Source organism: Corvus kubaryi, unplaced genomic scaffold, assembly GCF_017639235.1.
Source record: "Corvus kubaryi isolate FWS band 111438036 unplaced genomic scaffold, C.kubaryi_AGA036_p1.0 37300, whole genome shotgun sequence".
NCBI classification, from domain to species: domain Eukaryota; kingdom Metazoa; phylum Chordata; class Aves; order Passeriformes; family Corvidae; genus Corvus; species Corvus kubaryi.
In genome coordinates, this window is record NW_024581093.1 from 19,264,948 (window position 1) to 19,286,307 (window position 21,360).

The 21,360-nt window shown below is 43.3% G+C and overlaps 1 long non-coding RNA gene across 1 annotated transcript; it reads right to left on the bottom strand.

Annotated features, from left to right (window-relative positions):
• Nucleotides 1–17,055: 17,055 nt before the first annotated feature.
• On the bottom strand, nt 17,056–20,420 carry LOC121664409. The gene is made up of 3 exons (XR_006016006.1): nt 19,006–20,420; nt 18,543–18,797; nt 17,056–17,630 (listed from the first exon to the last, which is right to left on the bottom strand). It is a non-coding gene; the product is annotated as an uncharacterized LOC121664409 (long non-coding RNA).
• Between the last annotated feature and the right edge of the window lie 940 nt (nt 20,421–21,360).

Genomic DNA, 21,360 nt, shown 5'->3' on the forward strand with positions numbered 1-21,360 from the left:
ACCCCTTTTCTGAGGAAAACAAAACTCCTGGAAACACTGGTAAGTAAAGTGATGGACCAGCCTCACAGGTGGTCCTGCAGGATTCATTGGGGCCTTCACAACCAGACTCAGCAGAGCAGATGCATTCTTTGTGGCTGAAACTGGACCATGGAATTGCATTTGAGGAAAGAGGCAGTGCAGTGGTGGCTGGTAACGACTCTATAGGACCACTCAGGCAGGCAGCATCGGGCATGTCTTGCCCGTAATTCTGTCATCATTTGTTGTATCCATGCTAATGTGATGGTAATTCTGTGATGGACTTGTAATCTCCTTATTAGCACATTAGAAGACTTTTAAGAGTGATGCACAGAAAAGCAAATAGGATGTTAGTGTAGTGACAGTGCTGCTGTGGAGCCATGTGCATTGCTAATGAAGGAGACACAGCTTAGATTCCTCTGCATGGCAGGCTGAGGATTCCAGGGTCCCCAGGTAAGTGTGAGCACCTGCACACTGCAGTCATTCTGCATTAATGAAACCTGATTTGTTGGGTCACCCGCCTGGAGTGACACAATATAATTTAAAGTTGTTTGCTTATTACAGAGATACTATCAAAAGGTGTGGTGCCCTGATCGGAGTCTAGCAAGAAAGTAACACTTACTCACCCACCCTGCCACCCACCCACCTTTGGCAGATGGTCTGAGGGTCTCTCCTTTGCTTCATGACGGAAAGTGGTTGATTCACCTCCACCCAGCAGTAATTATGTGTTGCTGCCTACTAGAAGTTCCCATGTTGGCATCAGAGTGGTAAGCCTAGAACTCACTGCTAAGATTAATTGCAAAGTAAAAGCATGATTTCTTGATGTCTGTTTTTTATTCAGTTACTTAATACTTGGTATCATTTCTTTGTGATTTTTTTATGATCATTAAGATATTCCTAATTGCTGTTACCCTGTCACACTCCAACTTCTCAGCAGCTGTTCACATGCAACCTTCCCATTAAGCTAGAAAGCAGCTCTGGTAGCAAAAAAATTTAGCAGAAGCATTTTTGGGTTTTCTTTTCCTTTTTGAAGAGTCCCCTTTTAAATTCTAGAGCCTCCTGTGTAAAATGCAGCTCCTTGCTGTAGGTGCTTTGCCATCCTGAAAGCTTATAATTTCATCCCCTTTGGGACAAAATTATTCCCTGGTCAGTGCAGTTCCTATTGAACCAGTCTGGCTTGGCAGGTCTCCACTCCTTCTTTGTTTAAGGTTATTTATTTTTATATCAAAAAGGTAATAAAATTGACAAAAGAGGTTTATTGAGATTCTAACCAAACAGTTTAGACACAACCAAAATAAAACATGTAACACACTTCCTTTTATTTATGGCATCAGTGCTGAGCCATTATAGTACCAGCAGTAGGCAACTTTGCCTCCCTTCACCTTTTGAAACCTCTTTGGCACCAGTGTCCCACACCAAGCTCTGTGGTTGCTCAACATCTTCCATCATCACAGGGGGTTGTTATGAAGTGAGAATTTTTTACCAGAAGCGAGGCCAAGCATGTAGAGAGGGTCGCAGCCCCAGAGTGCAGGGCTCTGCCTGGGAAGGGAGGGCAGGAGGAGCAAGGCAAGGGGCCCTAGTGCACCTCCAGGCACTCAGCTGGGTGCTCCACCATAACAGTCTGCAAGAAGGCTCATGGGAGCCCTTCTGGGTGGGCTCAGGTTCTGTGGAGCCTATCCCCACAGGGGGGATATTCCCATACTCTTCATCAGGACCTGTGGTAGCCTCCCCTTGCCTTGATTCTAAGGTTCAGAGCTTTGGTGCTGAGAGCTGTGATGAGTAACCTGATCCACAGAGCGAATGCTAAGCCCCAGAGTCCTTACCCAGGAAGTGGGCTCACATTTAGGGATCAGATAGAGTATCCAAATGAGCTTATAAACACACTATGAAACAGGAGCTGCAATCTCTTTAGCAAGATCTGGTTTTATGTATGTTCATCGGTGAGTTGGGATCAGAGTGACTGTAGGTTCTAGGGGCTGGCTGACTAGTTACCAAAGAAGAAGGAGGTGTGGGAGGATGGAATAACACTTCAAAAGAGAAGATGCATTAACATCTTCATTGTTTCTAGCCAGTGGACAAGGATTCTCCTGATACAAGGATACATGGGGCCTGGATGAGGGGTTACATTGTCTTTTAATGTGCAGATCAGTGGACAGAAAAAAGAAGAGACAGCAATGGAAGGGGCAATCAATTCACTCAATGTATAATATACCAGCTCCACAACCTCTATAAGCACTATAGTATCAGTGTCATCTGATACAGGCATGTGACATGTCACCTAACAGGGAGGCTGCTTACAAGGCAGGGATAAGGCTAGTGACAGCCATGTCATACACTGGAATGTTTGCTGTAGCAGCAGGTTTTTTTCTGACCCCAGCACTAGGACTACCCAGCCTCCAGGCCTGTGAGTGTTTTGGGGTGCCTTACTGTCTCAAGGCTCTGCTCCCCACTGAAACCATGCATGGACAGGTATGTGGGGCTGCAAAAGGGAACTGGGGAGTTACTGTGCCCTCCTGAGCAGGATCACTGCACACCAGCTGCTCTGAGAGCAGTGCAGGTTACAGACAATGTTAGCCAGCATTTCAGCTTGGCAGGCTGTAACTGGCATCAGATCATGTCTGGGTTTCACAGGGTTCTCCAAGAGCTTGTTTTGGCACATGCTTCTGAAAGCCAGTGGGATGGGGTACCCAAATCCCTTTGGTGCTGTCAGTGTCCCTGTCTTGCTTAGTTCAGGCACGTCCAGAAGGTGTTGACCACCAGCGTTTCTAGTGTCAATGCCTGTGTGCTATGAAGTGCCTGCCCTTACGAAAAATATAAGTGCATTGGCTCTTGCCCTGGAAAGGATGCACAGCCTGTGTGTTCAGACTCCCCATGGGTGCAGCCAGAAGCTGGACTTCAGGAGCTCTGTTTAAGTTTGACACTGCCTGATCCTTGCCCTTGAGAGTGCTGCAGCTGAGGTGAGGTGACCCTGGTTTGGCAGGTCATGCCCATGCCATCGAGCTGTCCCAAACATAAGCAGTGTCACCTGTGTGCTACTTCCAGCTGAACAGAGAGAGAAGTTTGCCTCCCTTTCATGTATCAGGAAGGTCAGTCTCTGTATGGACTGCCTTTTCTTTTAAATCTATACATTAAAAGGCATAAAAATGCTGTAGTAGGGGTGCAATTAATGACTCTTTAGAAACACTATGAGATTACTGGCTCTCAGTGCAGTAAATAGAAAGCAGGGAGGTTCTGGAGTTCATTTCCAAACAGGTGAGTGGGAACTCTCAAACTAGGAGGCAATTAGTGTGTCTGCAAGTCTGGTTTCTCCTTTCCCTGAAGTGAATGTGGGCATTAGGCTGAGGTATGCAACATCCACATCATGCTTCAGCTAAAATTTGCCAATATTAATGTGTTGCTTTCTACTCTTTAGCAATCAAACAGAAACATTTCAGCTGGTACCTCCTGGGTGGCAAGGTTTGAGAAATAACCTTTTGGTCGCTATTGCAACTGAAGTGAAATAAGCAAAAATGTTCTTAGGTGATACAACAGCTACATCTCATGAGCAGGGCACATTACCTGTATTCTCCAGTGTGATCAGGAGAGTTTATTAACAAGATGTATTAATTCTCTGAGTGATACTGTAGACACTGCAAGGGAAATGCTGCTCAGGCTTACAGGAGTGTATTTGCCTGATACAAAAATCTTTAAACTTGCTACTGCTTACATCATCAGTGGCAAAAGCTGTCTTGGCTGCCATGGGAGCAGGCCTAGGGCAGTAATGCCATGTTACAAGAAAAGGGCCAGGTTGTATCACCAGCATTGTAGTTGCTCAGTAGGCTGTTGACCCTCTAGTTAGTTTTCAGAAATACCTTTAAAATTCCAAAATTTGTACTGTGATATTTAACCCGTGTAAAAATGTAGGTAATGATATGTAGCAGACAAAGGTATGTCTTCCCAATGAAGCCATGTTGAGTCATTTTATATTAATACCAAAGGAACAAACCAAGTTTTTACAACAATACTTGCCAATATTTCTATTAAATAGCATTACCCAATAATTTCTAAAACTGCCTGTTAATTACAGCATTCAGGCCTTGCAGGCAGTTCTATTTTACGTAAGTGCCATCAATGGCAGACTACAGCCTTGTCATAGGCAAGCAAGACCACAAGTTACCAAATTCCTTTCTGGGGTAAATCCATTGACACTGGGGGATTTTTTTTTTCTTTGGTTTGTTTTTGGTGGTTTTTTTGGGTTTTGTTTTGGTTTTAGATTTTGTGGGTCTTTTTGGTGGTTTTTTGTTTTGGTTTGGTTTTTGTTTGGTTGTTTCTTTGTTAGTTTTGGTTTTTTCTGACATTGACAGGTAACATTCAAATGAGACAGCTTATATGGCACAATGTCACGTCTGTGCCACAGCCACTGGCCCAGGCTGGGGGCCCATGGCAGGCATGGCGCAGGATGTGCTGGGCTGGCTTTGTGGGAGCTGGGGCAGCTGAAGAGCAGGAAGGTGCCTGCACTTTAGGATGCCTGTCTCCATCAGCTGGGGCAGCTGAGCTGTCCTGTGCATCCCTCGAGTACTGAAAGCCTGCAGCACAGTCGGCAGGCAGGCTGACACTGGTGTGCTGCTGCACCCGGCTGTTGCTGGTCCCCAGCTGCTCTTGGGAGGTGTCATGCCAGGAGGACGTCTTGTGCTGCAGAGCTTTATCACCTGCCTGCTCAAGCACAGCCTAGAACACACGGCACAGGAATAGATAAGGATAAACCTCTTGCATGTAACTGTAACAGTGACAGGAAAAAAGTGACATTTATTGTGTACTTCCCGCTTGGACTAGCTGTACTTATTGCTGCTGTTGTTAGTGCCGCTATTGCGACGTTGCCAGTAGCTGCCCAGTCAGTGCTGAGCTCCATTGCATTTAGCTCAAATGCACCCAAACCCCTCAAAAAAACCTACAGCTCAGAATGCAAGTGACTTACAATGGTGAAGAGGAGGGATAAAATCAAATGGATGCAATTAGCTTGGGCACAATTTAGTCATTCTTTTCTTGGTATAATTATAAAATGGACAAAGGTAGCACCAACTAACCTCAAACACCCTCCTAGCCATAATTAACAATATTGCATAATAATGGTGTCAGTTTAAACATTGTTTAAACCTGATGCTTTGCTCCAAATTACTGTATAGCCACATATCTTGCACAACAGACTAACATGCAGCAGTGTCTTGACTTCCATTTTCTATTGCATTGTGTCATCTGTGCATAGGAAAAGCTTCTGCCCAAAGAGGAGTCAGTGGTATAGGGGTAAATAAAAGTGGGTAGATTAATCTTTCTGTGGTATACAAGGAGCAGGTAAATACTAGAAGTGCACAGAGCAGAAGTAGATACAAAGGGAGTGCCCTTTGTCTGCATTTACCCTTGACTACACCACTTAGAAGAATTGCATAATTGATACAATTGAACCACATCAGTCCTTTATTTATAGAACATAATGAAATGGTTTTCAACATCCTGGATCACGCTGCATGGGTGATTGCCATATATGCACCCAAGGAGAATAAAAACATTTCCCTAAGGTATTACGTCTCTTCACCTTCTCTAGTTGCATCCAGGGCTTTATTTGGAGAGCAGTTCTGTGCGGAGTGCAGCACGTAATCCTGCTGTGCTCTTGCACAGGTGTCAGTCAGAGGAGTGCTGCAGTGGGGATACTCCACAGCCCTGGAGTTTCCCATTTCCCACGTACTACATAAAGCATTTCATAGGCTGGTGGAGCTTAGGGTGCACCTAAACATACCACAGACTACTGAGCACAGCCCCCCATGTAGCACTTCAGTTAGTCCCTGTTCAAGCTCCATAGCTTGAATTTGACACAAATCTGCCTACAGGGTCAGGCTCAACAACCCCTCACACTGTGGCATTTGGAAGCTGTTTTCCATGATGGCAATGGCCATGAGTCAGTGATAAGGCAAATGACAGAGCTAATCTGACCCTACTGTTAGAGCTATGGGCTCAGTGCATCTGATGGTCTGTCAGTACTGGCTCTGACACCATGACTGGGAGTCACCCAAGGCAGACTCTGGTCTACAACAGAAGCAGGAGCATCAGGTGACACTGAGACAGGGATACTGTAAAAGTTGCATAAAATAAAACTAAGCACCACTATTCTTTTATCTTTTGTTGTTTTTGTTGTTGCTATTATTGGAAAAGTACGGATAATTTTAAAGTATTTCTCTTGCTGGCTTGTTTGTCCATCTTTATATGGTGTTCTACTGTTCCTATTGCATCATTTACATTTGGCCTTTATTTATGATGCTGCACTGTTTTAAGTATACACTTTATAATTAGAAATACTAATTGCAAGCTTGCCTACTACCTTCAGTTGGCTTTTCCAGAGCATTACTTATGAAAACCTCACAATTACTCAGTTGTTTTCAACTGCTCAATGAGTGTTTTCATAAATCAAAAAAATCCCAGACTATCTTTATAATTTGTCCAATTTCTAAGATGTACATGGTGCCCAGCTGGTGCATAGAAATGAACTGCATCCAAACTTGCACCTTCTTAAAAGCTGTTTAAGGATTTTCTCAAAAATCCTCTTTTTGTGAGTGAAAAAAAAATTACTTATCACATACTGAGGGATTCCCATGCTAGCTGTTATATTAGGCCTTAATTTTTTTTTTACATGTAAAACTTCAGCCTAGGCACATTGTCATATTTTTGATACATTTTGAACAGAAAAAAAGTCCATATAAGTTAATGGTTCTGCAAGAGGGAGCTAGTCATTTCCATGCACTTGCTGCAAACTTTGACACAATGCTCCCATTTTATCATTTGTTATTTCAACTTTGCTGATGATTCAGTGGTGTTATTCCACTGAAAAACTGGAGTAACACAGCAGTGAATCAGGCTCATTGGCTCTGCATCTCAGTATCTAAAGTGAAGATCCACCTACAGGTAAAATACTATCACACTGCAAGTATCTCACAGACTGAAATCTGTCCTGGCTTGCCAGATCTTCATCTGAAAAGGATTGCACATGCTCAACATTAAAGTGCATGGTGACTGCATTTTAGTGAATGGTAATACTCATGTCAACGAGATGAGCTGGTTTTGGCTTTTCTCATTACAAATTGCTCAAATCAGAAATAGCAGAGCAGAGGGTTACTTTTTTTGTTGCTGCTGTTTTCATTATCTGGCTGCCATGGATGTAGAAAGCAGCACCTCTGTCACTTGCCCAGGAGGCCTGGAAAGCCAGGGCTAGCACCTGCAAGGCTCAGCGTGCAGGGGGTTGCTGGCTGTGAGTGAGCTCATGCGCCGAGGCTGGAGGCAGCTCCAAGGAGACACGTGCAAGTGTGTGTTCCTGCAGCAATGGGTGTTACATCAGGCACTACAGCTGTTTTACTGGCAGCCATGAGCCAGTTTATTCACAGTGTGATACTTCAGCAAACACTATGGCAGGTAATGATAGTGCATGTAAATGTAATCACCTTACTGGATTGTCCTCCTTCAGTGTGATCATGTCATGATTTATTAAATAGTCTCTGTTCAAACTACCAAATAACTTCCCCTTTCCCTTACTATTCCCTTAAGAATATGTCATTCTTCTTTTGTTCCCTTCCCAAAGTCAGTCTTTAAGTGCCTCTCATAGAGAAGTACATTCTTCCAGTGCCTGCAGACGTAGCCCTCTACCTCGTGCACAAATGCTGTGCGTTTACCTCTCGTGCACCCTGTGCTTAAAGTGACTGATAAAATAATGGTTCCCAGTTACACGATGGCCCAGTCAAATGTCTGTTGATTGACAAACCACCATCTCAGAGATCCTGAGCAATTAACTGAGTATATAGTTTTACTTGGAGGGGAGGGGTGGGAGGGGGGCTCAGCTTATGTCTAGTGATTGCATGGGAAGCACAACTGCAAAAGCTCTTGTGTTTCTGCCACTTGGTACAACCTCTGCTGCTTGCCAGCACTGAGTGAGCCCTCAGGCATGAGGCTTTGCTTGGCATGGTTCAGACCTCCACCCTGGAACTGCAGATGCAGTGCCCAGGCCCTGCTTGCCCAGGGCACTGGGGTCCGGGAGTGCCAGGCACGAGTGGTGTCTTGAGAATGACATCAACAGTGAGACACTGCTGCTGGGTTTCACTGGGTTAGCACAAGCTTTTTCACCCCATTAAAGGCTTTGCCTTTGGGTCTTCAACCTGAAATCTACCCAAGGTGTTAGTAGGTGGAGGTTGGTACCGCCTGCTGGTGTTCAGCTGGAAGATGCTGGGTGACACCATGAGAGTGCCAGTTTTCTGGGGACCCCAGCAGTGGGGAAAAGGGGGCTGTGACCTTCTGTTTCCCTGCCAAAGTCACAATCTCCATGGCAAGGTTTAGCTGCAGCAGACAGGGGAGAGAAGAACCATGTCTAATTGCTTTCAGGAGCAGAATGATGTGTTCGGACTGCAGTGACACCCAGCCTTGACCAGCACTGAGCAATTGAAACTGCCAAAGAGACACCAGATGAACCCAGGAAAAGTGAATGGCCATGATATAAAATATGAAATGAGCCAAAAAGGCAGAATCTTACAGTAACACTAATGTAAACACTCATCTGTTAAGAAGTCAGCCAGCTTTTATCTTGTAGCAGGAAGATTGTTTTTGAGAACCTTGTGGAGTCAAATGAATTCATGAACCTCCATACCAAGGTGCAATCATTAGTCAGTAAATGAATTACACATAATTATCTGCTTTGTATTTAATTCACTTGGCTTCCAGTTTCTTACTCTTCATACAGTGAAACTCTCTCTCCCTCTCACACAAACACACTCTCCATGGGCAGGAGGTTTTGGAGGGCTGCCATCATCCTGACTCACGAATCAGGCTCCATGATTCGAATGATATTTATCTAAGCCTGCAAACAAAGAAGATGGCTATGTGTCCAATGAGAGAATAATTATTGTTATTATGTTTATAGAGCAACAAAGTTGGGAGTTAGGACCCTGGGGGAAAGGCAGCAGGAAGGGCAAGCTGGGCAGAGGCAGGAGTCTGTAGGCAGTGGTTCAGGGCAGGCTTGTGCCAAGGTTCCCTGCCTCTGAGTCACCTCTGCCAGGAATGGCCCAGCAGCCAAGGGCAGTGGCCAGGTGATGCCTAGCCCAGCAGAGATGCTTGCTGGGAGCTGCCAAGACCACCTTCCCAAGGGTTCTTGCCATGATACCAGGAAAACACTGGCCCTGCAAGGTATTTGGCAGTGGCTGAAGGGAGTTGGGCTTGGCACAGAGCACTCCAGACAGCTCAGCCACTGTGAGGATGAGGGTGGGGGTGTGCCAGTCTGCAAGTGATCCAGCCCTGGCTGCACGGGGTAGCAGCGCTGACAGAGCAGCCTCCTGCTTGCAGCAGATTGTATGTGTTCTTTTCTTATGCAGAAGTCAGCTGTACACCTACATCCACAATTACTTTAACTTACCTACCAAGGAAAAACCCATAACAGAACAAGCTTGTTTTGCAAGTAACAGCTGCCGCCACAGAAGGTTGCTTAAAAATAAAAATGTCCTTTGAAATGCCATGTGGGATCTCTGTGCTCCACAGTGCACGGTTGGGCAAGGGAGCCCTGCTCCACCACTTGGGAGAGCTTTAGACACTGTGACAGTGGCAGTGTCATGTGTGACCCAGGCTTGATCCTGCCATGTTAGTGTTCTGTGTACTCAGGGCAGTGACAGTGAAGGGTCTGCCTGTCCCTTAGGACTGTCCACGACAGGTAAGAAGTTTGCTACAACTAACAGTTTGAAGCCCATATTTCTAAAATGCATCTACCACTCAAAAGGCTCATCTTGGCTGGGACTGCAAGTGTCCCATGAATTTAGAGCACACCCCATGCTGTGGTAAAAAGAGGGCCCCAGTCTCTGATGTGTGGCTGTTACCACGCCACGCACCTGCACAAAACTCTCGGGTTTTTTTGGGCCTGTGGAGACACATCTGACTTCTGGTGCATCTGTACAGAGGAATAATGTCTGGTAGCTTTTCATCAGCTCAGTACCAACAAGCAACAGCCTTGGCCATCACAGCTGTGGCGCTGGAGACCTTGGAGGACATCAGACTCTGCAAATGCTTTGGTTTAAGGACACAATCAGCTGTGGTAACGGCAAGCAGGTCTTCTGTCAAGAAAGTTGGGAAAAGTGTCATTTATACTTCCATTAACTCAGCTTCAGGATGGTAAAGTTTGAGGCACTTTGTAACTACCTCAAATCATCTTTAGGTTAACAACATACAGACAGAGAGACAGCAGGGCAAACAGCCAGATGAAAATGTTGTCTGGAAATAACAATTAATTTAGAATGAATCCTACACAGGGAACAAGACATCCTGTTCTTGTTATTCCAAGACCACTGTGAAACAGTTCCAGATTTTGTCCCTATTATTGGAAGGGAGGCAAAACCAATAACCTGGATAATTACTAATGCTTAAAAAAAACCCACTAAAAATGCAAGATAAATAACTTGATGTCCCTTCCAGCCAACCCAGTTTTAGAAGCAAGTTTTATCTCACTAGGTTCTTTAACTGATGATTATATCTGTGTTAATATCCTAGGAAGAAACATGGAAAGGCTTTGGCAAAGGACGAATTGCCAGCGCAATGACAGGCAACAAAACTTTGGATCACAGAGCATTTCTTAGAGGATGGGTATTGAAGTGCTGGATTTTTAAAACCATAGAAAATCTTGCCTACTTAATTTTCTCTTCAGAGCAACTTAAATTTTCTGTAGAAGGTTGAAAACACCTACATGCCAACATTAACATCCCAAAGGCAGAAAAAGGCTTTATAGGAAATCAGTCAAAACTATTTCTGAGACAATACTGGCCACAAGAAGGAAAGTGTGATTTTATGGCCTTAGTAAAAACTGGGAGCCCTGGATCAAGGCTTTCTTAGTCTCTCAAAACTGGCACCTAACCTTAAGAGAGCCAAACCACCTCTCAGTGCTTCAGCCTGCGTTGCTGGAGCAGCAATGGGACACTGGCTGCCTCCCTGCTACCCTTGGAGAAGCAAAGGACCTTGCACCGGTTACCTGAACTCACAGGAGCACTTAGCCCATATTTAGCATTGAAAGTTGCTGCTTCTGTTGCAGATTATTTTAGAATGGAGACAGATCTTTGTGCCACATACATATTTGTTTATTTAAATATCAGTTTGTTTGTCTATCAGTTGAACTTATAAAAATATTACTGCTCTTCAATGAATCACTATGAGGCATTTTAAGACCCTTGAATGGAGGAAGCAAACAAAGCCATATTACCAAGCAGGTAGTGAAATAACTAAGCACAAGATTTCATAAATATTATTGTGCATGCGGCAATTTCCACATCTTCCTCTGGCCCTCCCCGGAATACAGAGGGTTTATATTATTACTACAGGTAGAAAGTCTAGAAAGTAGCCAAACTTACCCTGTTTACAGTCCCTGAGCAATAATGCCATGAACTGGGGCCCAATATGGATGCCACATTTATTCTCTCTGAGAATAAATTATTCTCTCTGAGCTGACAGAAAACAGTCAAAAGAGCAGATTCATAAATCACTGCTTCATTATAAGTCACTGCATTTGTCAGTTTGTCACACCCATTCCAGCACACCTGGGACATGATGTGGTATTAATTTTTAATTTTTCTAATATTGCAACATGGATGGCAGCTGGCTTTGCACACCTGAGCATGGTCATATTGTCACATGTACCCCCAGACCACAGAGCAGTCATGCTCATCACTGTCAGACCCAAGGAGGTTTCTGATAAATGTTCTGCAGTTGCAGAGCACGGGACCAGCTGGGGCACGGTGCTGTGGAACATGGCTGTGGAGCACATCCAAACACCACAGAGCACCAGCAAAGCAAGTTCAGGGCTGTCTGCATCCATCTGGAGAGATGTATTTTTTCAGCATAGCACAAGAACTTAGAATCAGGTCCATTTCCAGGGGGAGCACTGTTTATTTTGGTGCAAGATTAGTATGGGAAAATTCATTTCCAATTTTGAGAGAGGAATTTTCCCAGTTTACAAAGTTTTAAATTATTGTAAGTAACAAAAGAGCACAGATTCAGTAGCAGAAATAAGAATAAGGTGTACAGTTGCTGGATGTCTTGAGTTATACCAGTGAAGCCAACATAGTCTTTTGCAGAATGATTAATAGCTTGTGCTTGTGGAGATTTTACTTATTTTTAGTGGAGGTACTCCAGTAATCTTGAGTGTCCCAGGTTACCAGACCTGGGACAACTACATTGCTGGGCCATGCTCATGTGAGTTTTGGAAGCCTTAGAAGGGGACAGGGAGAACGAATGGAAAGAACCACATCCTCCTCAGACCACAAATCATGCCTGTTTGTACCTGAAAGACCATAAATTTATCTGTTTGCAAAGCACTGGCAGGTCGCCTGGGAACTTCCATTAAAAGATGTAGTTCTGCAAAGCACCTCACAGTGTCACAGGTGGTATCTTTAGTGTGCAAAGGAGAGCTCACAGCTCATGTCTGTGATTCAAAAAAAAATCTGTGATTAATTTGACCGCATTAATTTGTGTGTCATTTTCCTGTGAGGCTGTTGGTGTACTTCCTCCAGTAATACTGCAGTGCATTCCAGTTCCCAGCTTTTATATTATTCCATTTAGTTTTGTTGCACAACCCTTGCTCTAGGATGAACGTATGAATTCATATTTTGGTGGTGTGAAGCAATCTAGCCCTGACCTTGCCACGGTTCCTTACACACACATAAAGCGTCCTCTGAAGCCAGGGAGAGTTTGGCTCTAAAAAAGCTGATGGCAGGACAGGTCATGTCCTTTATATCCCAGGCAGGCAAAATCTGACTGTGTGCTCATGACTCCCAGGCCTTTCTAGCACCTTCCTGTCTGATAGGGAGACTCATAACCTGGGCTCCAACGTGCAGCTTTGTGCTGTGATCACACACTGTAAATTCGTGAAAGTGAGTCCACCCAGCACAACTAATGGGCACAGCTGTGAAATACAACCTTTTCTGAGGAACCCATTTCTGGCCCTGCCTCCTGCTGCCCCATGCCAAAGTAATGAACTAACCTCATTTACAATTGTTTTACTCAACATATGGGTCCCAGATAGAGAGAAATAGCCAAAAAAAGGCAAATTTAACTCAATATGGGAAGGTCCCCACTGCACTGGGCGTGGGTACTGATGAGCTTGGCTCTACAACAGAGAAAGGAGAAAAAGCCAGAGAGGAGAAAAGCCGAGCTGGGAGGGGCAGAAGAAGATTTTGTGTGTGCCTGGAAAGGAAACAATAGGACACGGGGAAGGAATTAAAAGAACCACATCCTTCTCTGCATCACAGCCCTGCAGTTTAAGTTACTCCCTCACAGTGGACCAGCCCGTAGTGCCCTGCTTCTCACATTGTTCCCCTGTGACTGCTGTGGTGAAGCTCCATCCCATTAGATGTGTCTCACCCAGGGACCATGAGGGCAGCAGTGCTCTTAGCATGTCAGATCACATCTCCCTCCTTCTTTGTGATGACATTTTGATGTGTTCCCTACCCATTCAGGCCTATTGCAAGCCCCTAGAATTAAGCACCAGCCCCACAAGCTCTGCTGAACAAAAGCCAAAAGATGTTCCTCCTTCCCTCTACCTCTGACCTCACAGCCAAACTAACCCTGCTCCATGCAGATAAGCTCTCTCTTTGGAGGAAGCCTCCCCACCCGTTGCTTCCCAGAAATGCTTCCTGGGGAAGAGCTACACAAGGGAAGGACAAAGACAAGATGGAATTTCCTTGCATGCTCTTGTACCTATGTCCTCTCATCTCTGCTTCCTCTAAGTTTCTCAAGCGTATTGTCTTGTTTGTAAATTGCTCTATGTCTTACTAATGGCAATATTGATTCTTTTCCATTATTGCTATATTCCATAACATTATTATTAATATCCACCCTTGTACACTCCATGTTCAAAGCATTTGCAACTACTTACTGCCTATTTCTCCCAAAAGCAGTGTGAGGGATGTCAGCATGAGAACCCCCACTCAGAAAATGGACCAGTCACTGCAGAGAGGGTAAGAGTGACCAGGAGCATCCTTGGCAGCTGAGTGTCTTTTGGGCTGAACAACCCAGAAATAGTTCTCCTTGATTCATGGTTCCCTTCAGATACAAAAAATGTCTGCCAGTGCCCATTCAGTGAGTTACCTTAAGAACTCTCAGCCATATACAATGAACAAAAATGGTTTAAAAGAGGTGTTTATAAACACACACACACACACACATATGCACATGTATATATAGATAGATGGGTATACATACATACATACCCACCTAATGTATAATGTATAGCTAAGGTAGAGCTGCAAATATACAATAACAAATTGTTTATTATATTGCAGATATTATATATGTCATGTATGTTTTATATTATATATACACATCCCTATGAGATATAATCAGGTTTCATTTTGCTTCAATAAGCCTTGGGCTATGGTCAAGGTAATCTATCTGAATATTTGGGATTCCCTGTTTGGAGGGGGAGCTATAAATGCCCAGCTTCCCTGTCTCCAAAAAGCAGAGGAACTTTATCCCTTCCTCATAGCACCTGTGAGAGTATTGTGTTGCCATTAATCAAGAGAAGCCTAAAACAATCAGAGCACCACCATCCTCTCAGCTCTCTATTTCTCTGAGGCCACACCACAATAAATAGGACTGCTGCCTGGAGACCTGCTGCTGCTGAGAGTGTGAAGGGACAGGTTACATACTTGGAAGTGTGCAGTGTCCTTCAGCATTTATTTGTTCACTGCAGAGAGAAAGTGAGTCATGAGAAACCTTAAGGTGCTGCACTCAAGGAGTGTATAAATGATTAGCTAGCAAGGGAAGGTCGGCTCTAGTCTTTCAAGTCTGAGCATGTTCCATTGTTGATGGCACATAAATAATCCCAGTTGAGCACCTGTGGTTGCGGGAGAACAGCTATCACCCTTCTAGTCTCTGACATGTCTCTGAGTCATATAATATCATCAATGAGGCTGATCTCAGTTTTCTTAAAAAAAGGTAGTTAAGGTTACAGAAGTGGTAAAAAATGGAATTATCCCGTTTCAGGATGCACACTTTTAACAAAAAAACCAAAACACCTTCACTACATGGAGAGCCAAATGCAGGGATGGGAGATGGACCTGAATTCTGTTTACACTCGTGCAGCAATGCAATTAATCATCTTGTCAGATAAGATACAATTGCAGAATCTTTATTAGTGTGCTGGTGAAGTTGAAAGAGCATACACTGCCTGTTCTCTTCAGATCACAGGTTGAGTTTAAAGCATTTGCTGATAGGGAGAAAATCAACTGATCTCGTCAGTGAGCAAGAATGACTAGTGATTCACTTGGAGGTATCTGACAAGAATACTAAGATTTTTTTCCCAGAATAAACTACTGATTTTATAGAAAATATTCTATGAATAATGCCCCTGAGTATACTAAGTATGTAGTTCTTAAATGCACTGATACTTGTGGCATTGCATGATGAAGCCTCTAACTACTGTCCAAAGGCTGGAGGTCCCGCTATTGTCAGCAATATCAACTGTATCAACTATCCAGGACATTGTAGTAATTTCTTATCCAGCTTATTATGCAGTTTATTATCTGTGGCTGCTGTTAGACATCTCTGGCACCCATCTCTTGTAGAGCTACCAAGTAGCTGAGTACCTTTTGTACTGGTACTAAGCTTTTCTTCAGATACTCTGCAGTAAATTGTTTATCATGAATTGAAGTTGGATGGGTGAGCTGCATCATAGAGATGGGGCAAATCCTTAATGGTGCAGAGAAACAGAAGCTTCTGTGGAGTGGGAAAATAAACATTCATGTATGTTTAGTCTACAGGACTTATACTAAAATGTACGTAAGTACTTTCACAGACGTCTGCATAAGAAGGGACAGACTGCACAGCATTGGGTGAAATAGTAATTTTTTCAGCGTATTTCTATTTAGAAATTCAAGAGCACAATCCTACCACAGCCCAGCAATTAGAAACAATACCAGGAAAAGTGAAATATATAGATATGACAGACAACATAATCATCAGTCTGCCTATTCTCAGTGAGCTTCTCTTGCTCATTTTTCTTTCACCTGCAGTCAATCTGAGACACTTTGATCCCTATGTCCAAGCAGATATCTGGCTGAAAGAAAAGGAGTCAAGAGCCCACAGAGGTGCAAAGCCAAGGCCAAATGTTCTCAGTGAGCTGTGGGGGATGAAAATGGATGAGGTGCCCTGGACTGCTGGAGGTACCAGAGCAGTGAGAGCAGGGCCATGCAGAGCATGGAAGTGCTTGTGGATCAGTGGCTCCTGTCCCAGCTGGAGTAGGGCAGGTGACAACTGGGTGATGCCACTACAAAACCTGAATGTTGACCCATCCCTGCCCCTCCTTGCTCTCAGGCAGTGAGTGGCAGGAATGGTGACACTCCTGCCCTCTGACTGTAGGGAAGGATGGAGTTTCCATACATTTGGGTAAAGATCTGATGTGGGCCCATGGTCATACAAGCACACTTTCCAGCCTCAGTGCCCTCTGACTTACCAGCACTTCCTCTGCAGCCACCACTTTCTGTCTGGGGCAGTTCTCAGCTCCTCAGGTCCTGGCAGAGTGTGCCTTGCTTGTGATTTAATGAACTGTAGAATTAAATGCAATTTTTAATGAGGTTTAACTCTACACAAAACTGTACAAAATTCCATTAACTAATTTTGCATTTTTCCCTGTCTAAATACATCCATAGCTATACATCTTGTCTTAATGTAATATATTTCTGGATGTGGTCCATGCATCATTTTGATGTGAGAATCTTTAAATCTTGTTTAAACAGACATTATCTGTGGAGTAGAAAATCCTTAATATGAACCATTCTTACCCCTCAGGATAGCTGAGATACAGGGGAGACATATTTTCTTCCATAGAGCAGTTATATTTTCAGGACCCCCAAAATCTGATATTGAACTGAAAATTGAACAAGAAAAGAGACAAGTCTCCTGCTTTGGTAACTGGATGCCAACTTCCTGCCTGTCAGAAAACTTTGATTAACACTTGACCATATATTGTTTTCAGATTTATTTATCTTTTTGCTTTCAAAATAAACTAAAATAACAGAAAAGGTCCTTGAAAAATGAGAGAAAATATGTCTGAAAAATGCCAGTTGTTGTACAAAGAACAGTGGGTGAAACTGGGAGACAGAATTTGCTTTGTGTGCATATGTGGGGAGTGGCAGAAGGAAGCAGGACCACTGAGGAACCATGATGCCATCTTCAAGTTATAAGATCCTCTTCTAAGACATTTCAACAAATGTTATATGCTGAGTTTGCATCATTCTTCTCTCCATTCTGCAATCACATGGATACTCACTTGTGCAGAAATAGCTGGGGCAAGGAGCCAAAACATAATGGTCTTGTTTAGACAGCTGAACTTCTGAAAAGGGTAAAATCTAAAATTAATTTTAAGTCCTGCCTGTGGACTAGGCCCACATATATACATTTTGCCTGGAACAGTATTTTTCATGTGCATTTCTACAGGCACAGTGAGTGCTGAAATCCTGGGTGTGCAGTTTACTCATGCAGAAATAATGAAGAGCAGTCTCTTGCCTGTTTTCTTCTTCAATAGGTACCACAGAGGACTGTGTTTCCAAAGCAATTGTCAGTGAAATGGTGTCTGCATCCTTTTGTGCAAAACAAAAGAACAAGACAGAACAGAATAAGTTACAAACTAATCAGAGGTTTGGAAGCTGCTTCAGATCTGCATACATTTAAATGAATAAATAACCAATTTAACTACTTAAGCAGTGCTATCATTCTTTGTTAGTGTGACCCTCATGCTTATGCTAAGTGTGTGAATGCTTTTATGCCAAGCAGACCAGTGTGTTAGAGAGAAGACTGGTGACTCACAGTTCCTTGTAATGAACTACACTGAAAAAGAAATTTTAAACCTGTAAACTCTGCCTTCATCACACAGGCACATTGCTATAACACAGCAGACTGGGAAAACAACTTCTCAGATAAATTTTTAACAAAGGCCGTGTATTTATTCCTTTTAAAAGACAGGAGGAATAACCCCCAAAAGTTGACCAAGCTATTTCTTTCTGTCCCCTTTGTTATTTTCCTAGTATTTCTGGACCTGAGTCAAAATGACAGCTGTCCACCTAAGCTTTCTCACTGATTTCTCTGGGGCTTGGATGGAACTTGCTTGTTACCAGCATTTGGTGCTGACCTCAGTCTGCCATCTCATCACCCAGGCTCCCAGGAAGTGAGAATAGAAGACCCCAAGCAACATGAGGAAAGAATTCAGATTAAAGTGGCCTGGGACAGGCCTCAATATAACTGATAGTTAAGACACGGCTTCAAAATCCAAACAAAGGGGGCATGTCTTGGCACAATATCCCAGTATGTGTTTGAAGAGCATCATACACCATGAAACCAAAGGCTTTGGGTAGTGCTGCTGATTTAATAATACTAAAATAAAAAATGGAACTGTGATTGAATTTGAAATTTGACCATATTTTTTGTTCTGTCAACTTTGCTAGTATACATTACTGCTTCATTTTATTCTGGGAAAATAGGAAATACAGAAAAACCTTGAAAGTGTAACTTTCTGCCTGGACCTGCAGTGCTTCAGGCAGCTGTCTGCAAGTGGCCCAGGCATAAATCCTCCGTCTTCCAGAATGGCACAGAGGGCATCCCAGCCATTCCTAGACTTGCTAGCAATGCCTCGTCAAGTCTTGCCGTGCATTTGGGTCCCGGCCCAGAACACATCCTCTAAACATTGCTCCTTGCAGACCAGCAGCCTTCTATTCTCCCATCGTCTGTGTCACCTCCTATTTTTACAAAAGCTGTAAAGCACAAGGGAAAAAAAAGTCAATGCCTGTTCCACTCATCTGGTAAGGCCTTGTGTATGAGATGGAATAGCACATGGCACCCAGAAGAACATCAAAAAACACAGCTCTATTTAAACCCCGTGTATTTGACTAAAGAAGTAAAAACAGGAAAAAACTAGAGAAAGAAGGTTCCGTTTAATAACCACAATAAACAGCTACTAACCATGTAGTAATCCAGAGGTTCCCACAGACCCATGAACTTTGCCAGGCCACTGGGGATATCCAGTGCTATCTTCTCAGGTGAGAGAGCAGGGGGAGCAGGGGTATTCCTCAGTTCATCCTTTTAGTCACACCTAGGAAATGCTTATTGTTGACAGCAAACCACAGCAAACACAAGGAGTGTTTTCTCTTCAAAGTGCTCTTTCACAATGTGCAAAGCTACATTCAGGGAGGGAGGTGCGCCCAGCATAGTACACCCCCAAACTTCTGGATTTTAGGAGGATCAACCACCTTCTTTGTGGATATGCTCTGCCTGTGGGAGTTCTCTGCTGTTCTTTAAGGGCTGTGACTGCTCCAGGGAAGGAGGAAATTTTTTTTTAAAATCATGCTTTTAGGCTGGTGCTTTATTATGGGTGGCAATTTTTATCATCCTTTTGAAAGGGGGGGGGGGTTCAGTGAACCTTTGAGGATTTGAGTGTTTGTATTTTTGTTTGGGGTCTTTCTGTTTGGATGAGACAGACTACAACATGGATTTGAAAAATAAGGTTTGTTAATACCCTGCTGGCTTTAAAAGAGAGGGTTTGGCATACACATCTTCCCTTTAGGGTTTTGATTTTTCAGGTATGAGCCCCATGCAGCAGAGGAGCCCGATCATTTGGCAGTAATGCAAAGTGTGGCACAGTGACACTTCTGTTCACACAAATCCTTGCACACACAGAATTTTGCTGAAGTGCAGGTAAATATTTAATAAAACTATAGTTGGACAAACTAAGACTCCAGTAATTGAAAGGTCGCTCCATGAGTGAAAAACTGGTATCAACATCGTATTGCCATAAGCAGACCTGTATCACTGTGGGTCAGGAGCCTGAACCCTGAGGGCTCAGCTCCTTGTAACAACATTGTGAGGTACTTTAGCTTAAAGAGAAATAAGCCTTCTGCCAATCAACCCCAAAATATACCTAACCACTGATTTCTGACCTCTGCATATTGATGACTCACCTGCTGTGTTTCTTATCATATTCCTGTTTTGGCTGCTTTCTGTTTTGTTTAGTAAACTCGGATGTGCTAAACAGTTCTGTAGGTCTTTTCCTCTCCATTCTCAGTGTCACTCTGTACTACATCGCTTCAGTGCCACTTAATACTGTGATGAGGAATAGTGCATTGACTGCAATGTATACTGCTCATGTTCTTCCTCACTGTTACAATGACTCATTATTCAGAGTATGTTTATGTAATATCATAAATACCAATCTCTGGTATTTATGCAGTATAGTATTTACTTGGGCAAGTTGCCACATGCACTAAAGAAGTAAACAAAGAGCCATTCTTCAGAGGGTTAAAAAAGTCTTAAAATGAATCCAATTTTCCTTCATAAGGCACTCCTTGTTATTTTACCTAAAGTGGCTCTTTAAGATACACAGTATGATAAAACACAATTCCTGGGAGACGTAATTATGGTTCCTAAGAGACTGGTGAATAAACAATCAGAAATAGAGTGTTTGTTTTCCCTAGGTTTTTCTTAACTATTAATGGAAGGCATAAAAAAAATTGGGGAGGAATGTATTGGGGTTGATAAATGGTAAAAAAGCTGAGGAGCATACTTCACTGAACACCCAGAACTTCTGCCTAAAAGCAGTACTATTTTATTTGATTGCAAATAATCCTACTTTGCTAATGCATTTGCAGTGAAGGTAAACACCACAGTGGATTCTTTGTTTCAATGGCACAATGTGTGTTCTAAAGTAAAGAGCTTGCCTTGTCTCACATTACCTTTAAGCATTAATGCAAACAGCTTCCTTTGACTGAAGGTGACAAAATTTTCTGCATTGTACGAAATGTTCTGACACAAATTCCTAAGGAATGGCAGGGGGCCCCCCATCAGTACAGTGCTGAGCCATTGCAAGTACTTTCCTAGGAAATCAGGGACACTGCAGTCAACCTTACACACGTGTGGCCACTAAAAACCTAGAAGGTGGCTAAAGCTACGCTTGAATCAACAGCTGAGGAAAACCTCTTTGCCACCAGTGTATATCAGAATGCAATTGAGTCAGGGGCAGTATGGTCCCTATAGAGACATTCAAGTGATCCATCACGTAAAACCAGAGGCCACTGGTCACCTCTCTATATCAGTAAATGAGACTGATTAAACCAAGCTATTAATCCAAATTTATGGTGTGAATCTTCAACTCGTTGTCATTAGTAATATGTAAGTAAATGACAAACTTTGTTGGATCCTCACAGAAGCACAGCTTCACACCACAGATCCTGGACTTGCACCAGCATCTGCTACTGCAGATTTTTAATCTCATGGATATAATGATCAGGTCTTATTAGTTTTGTAGAAACAGACATAGACCTC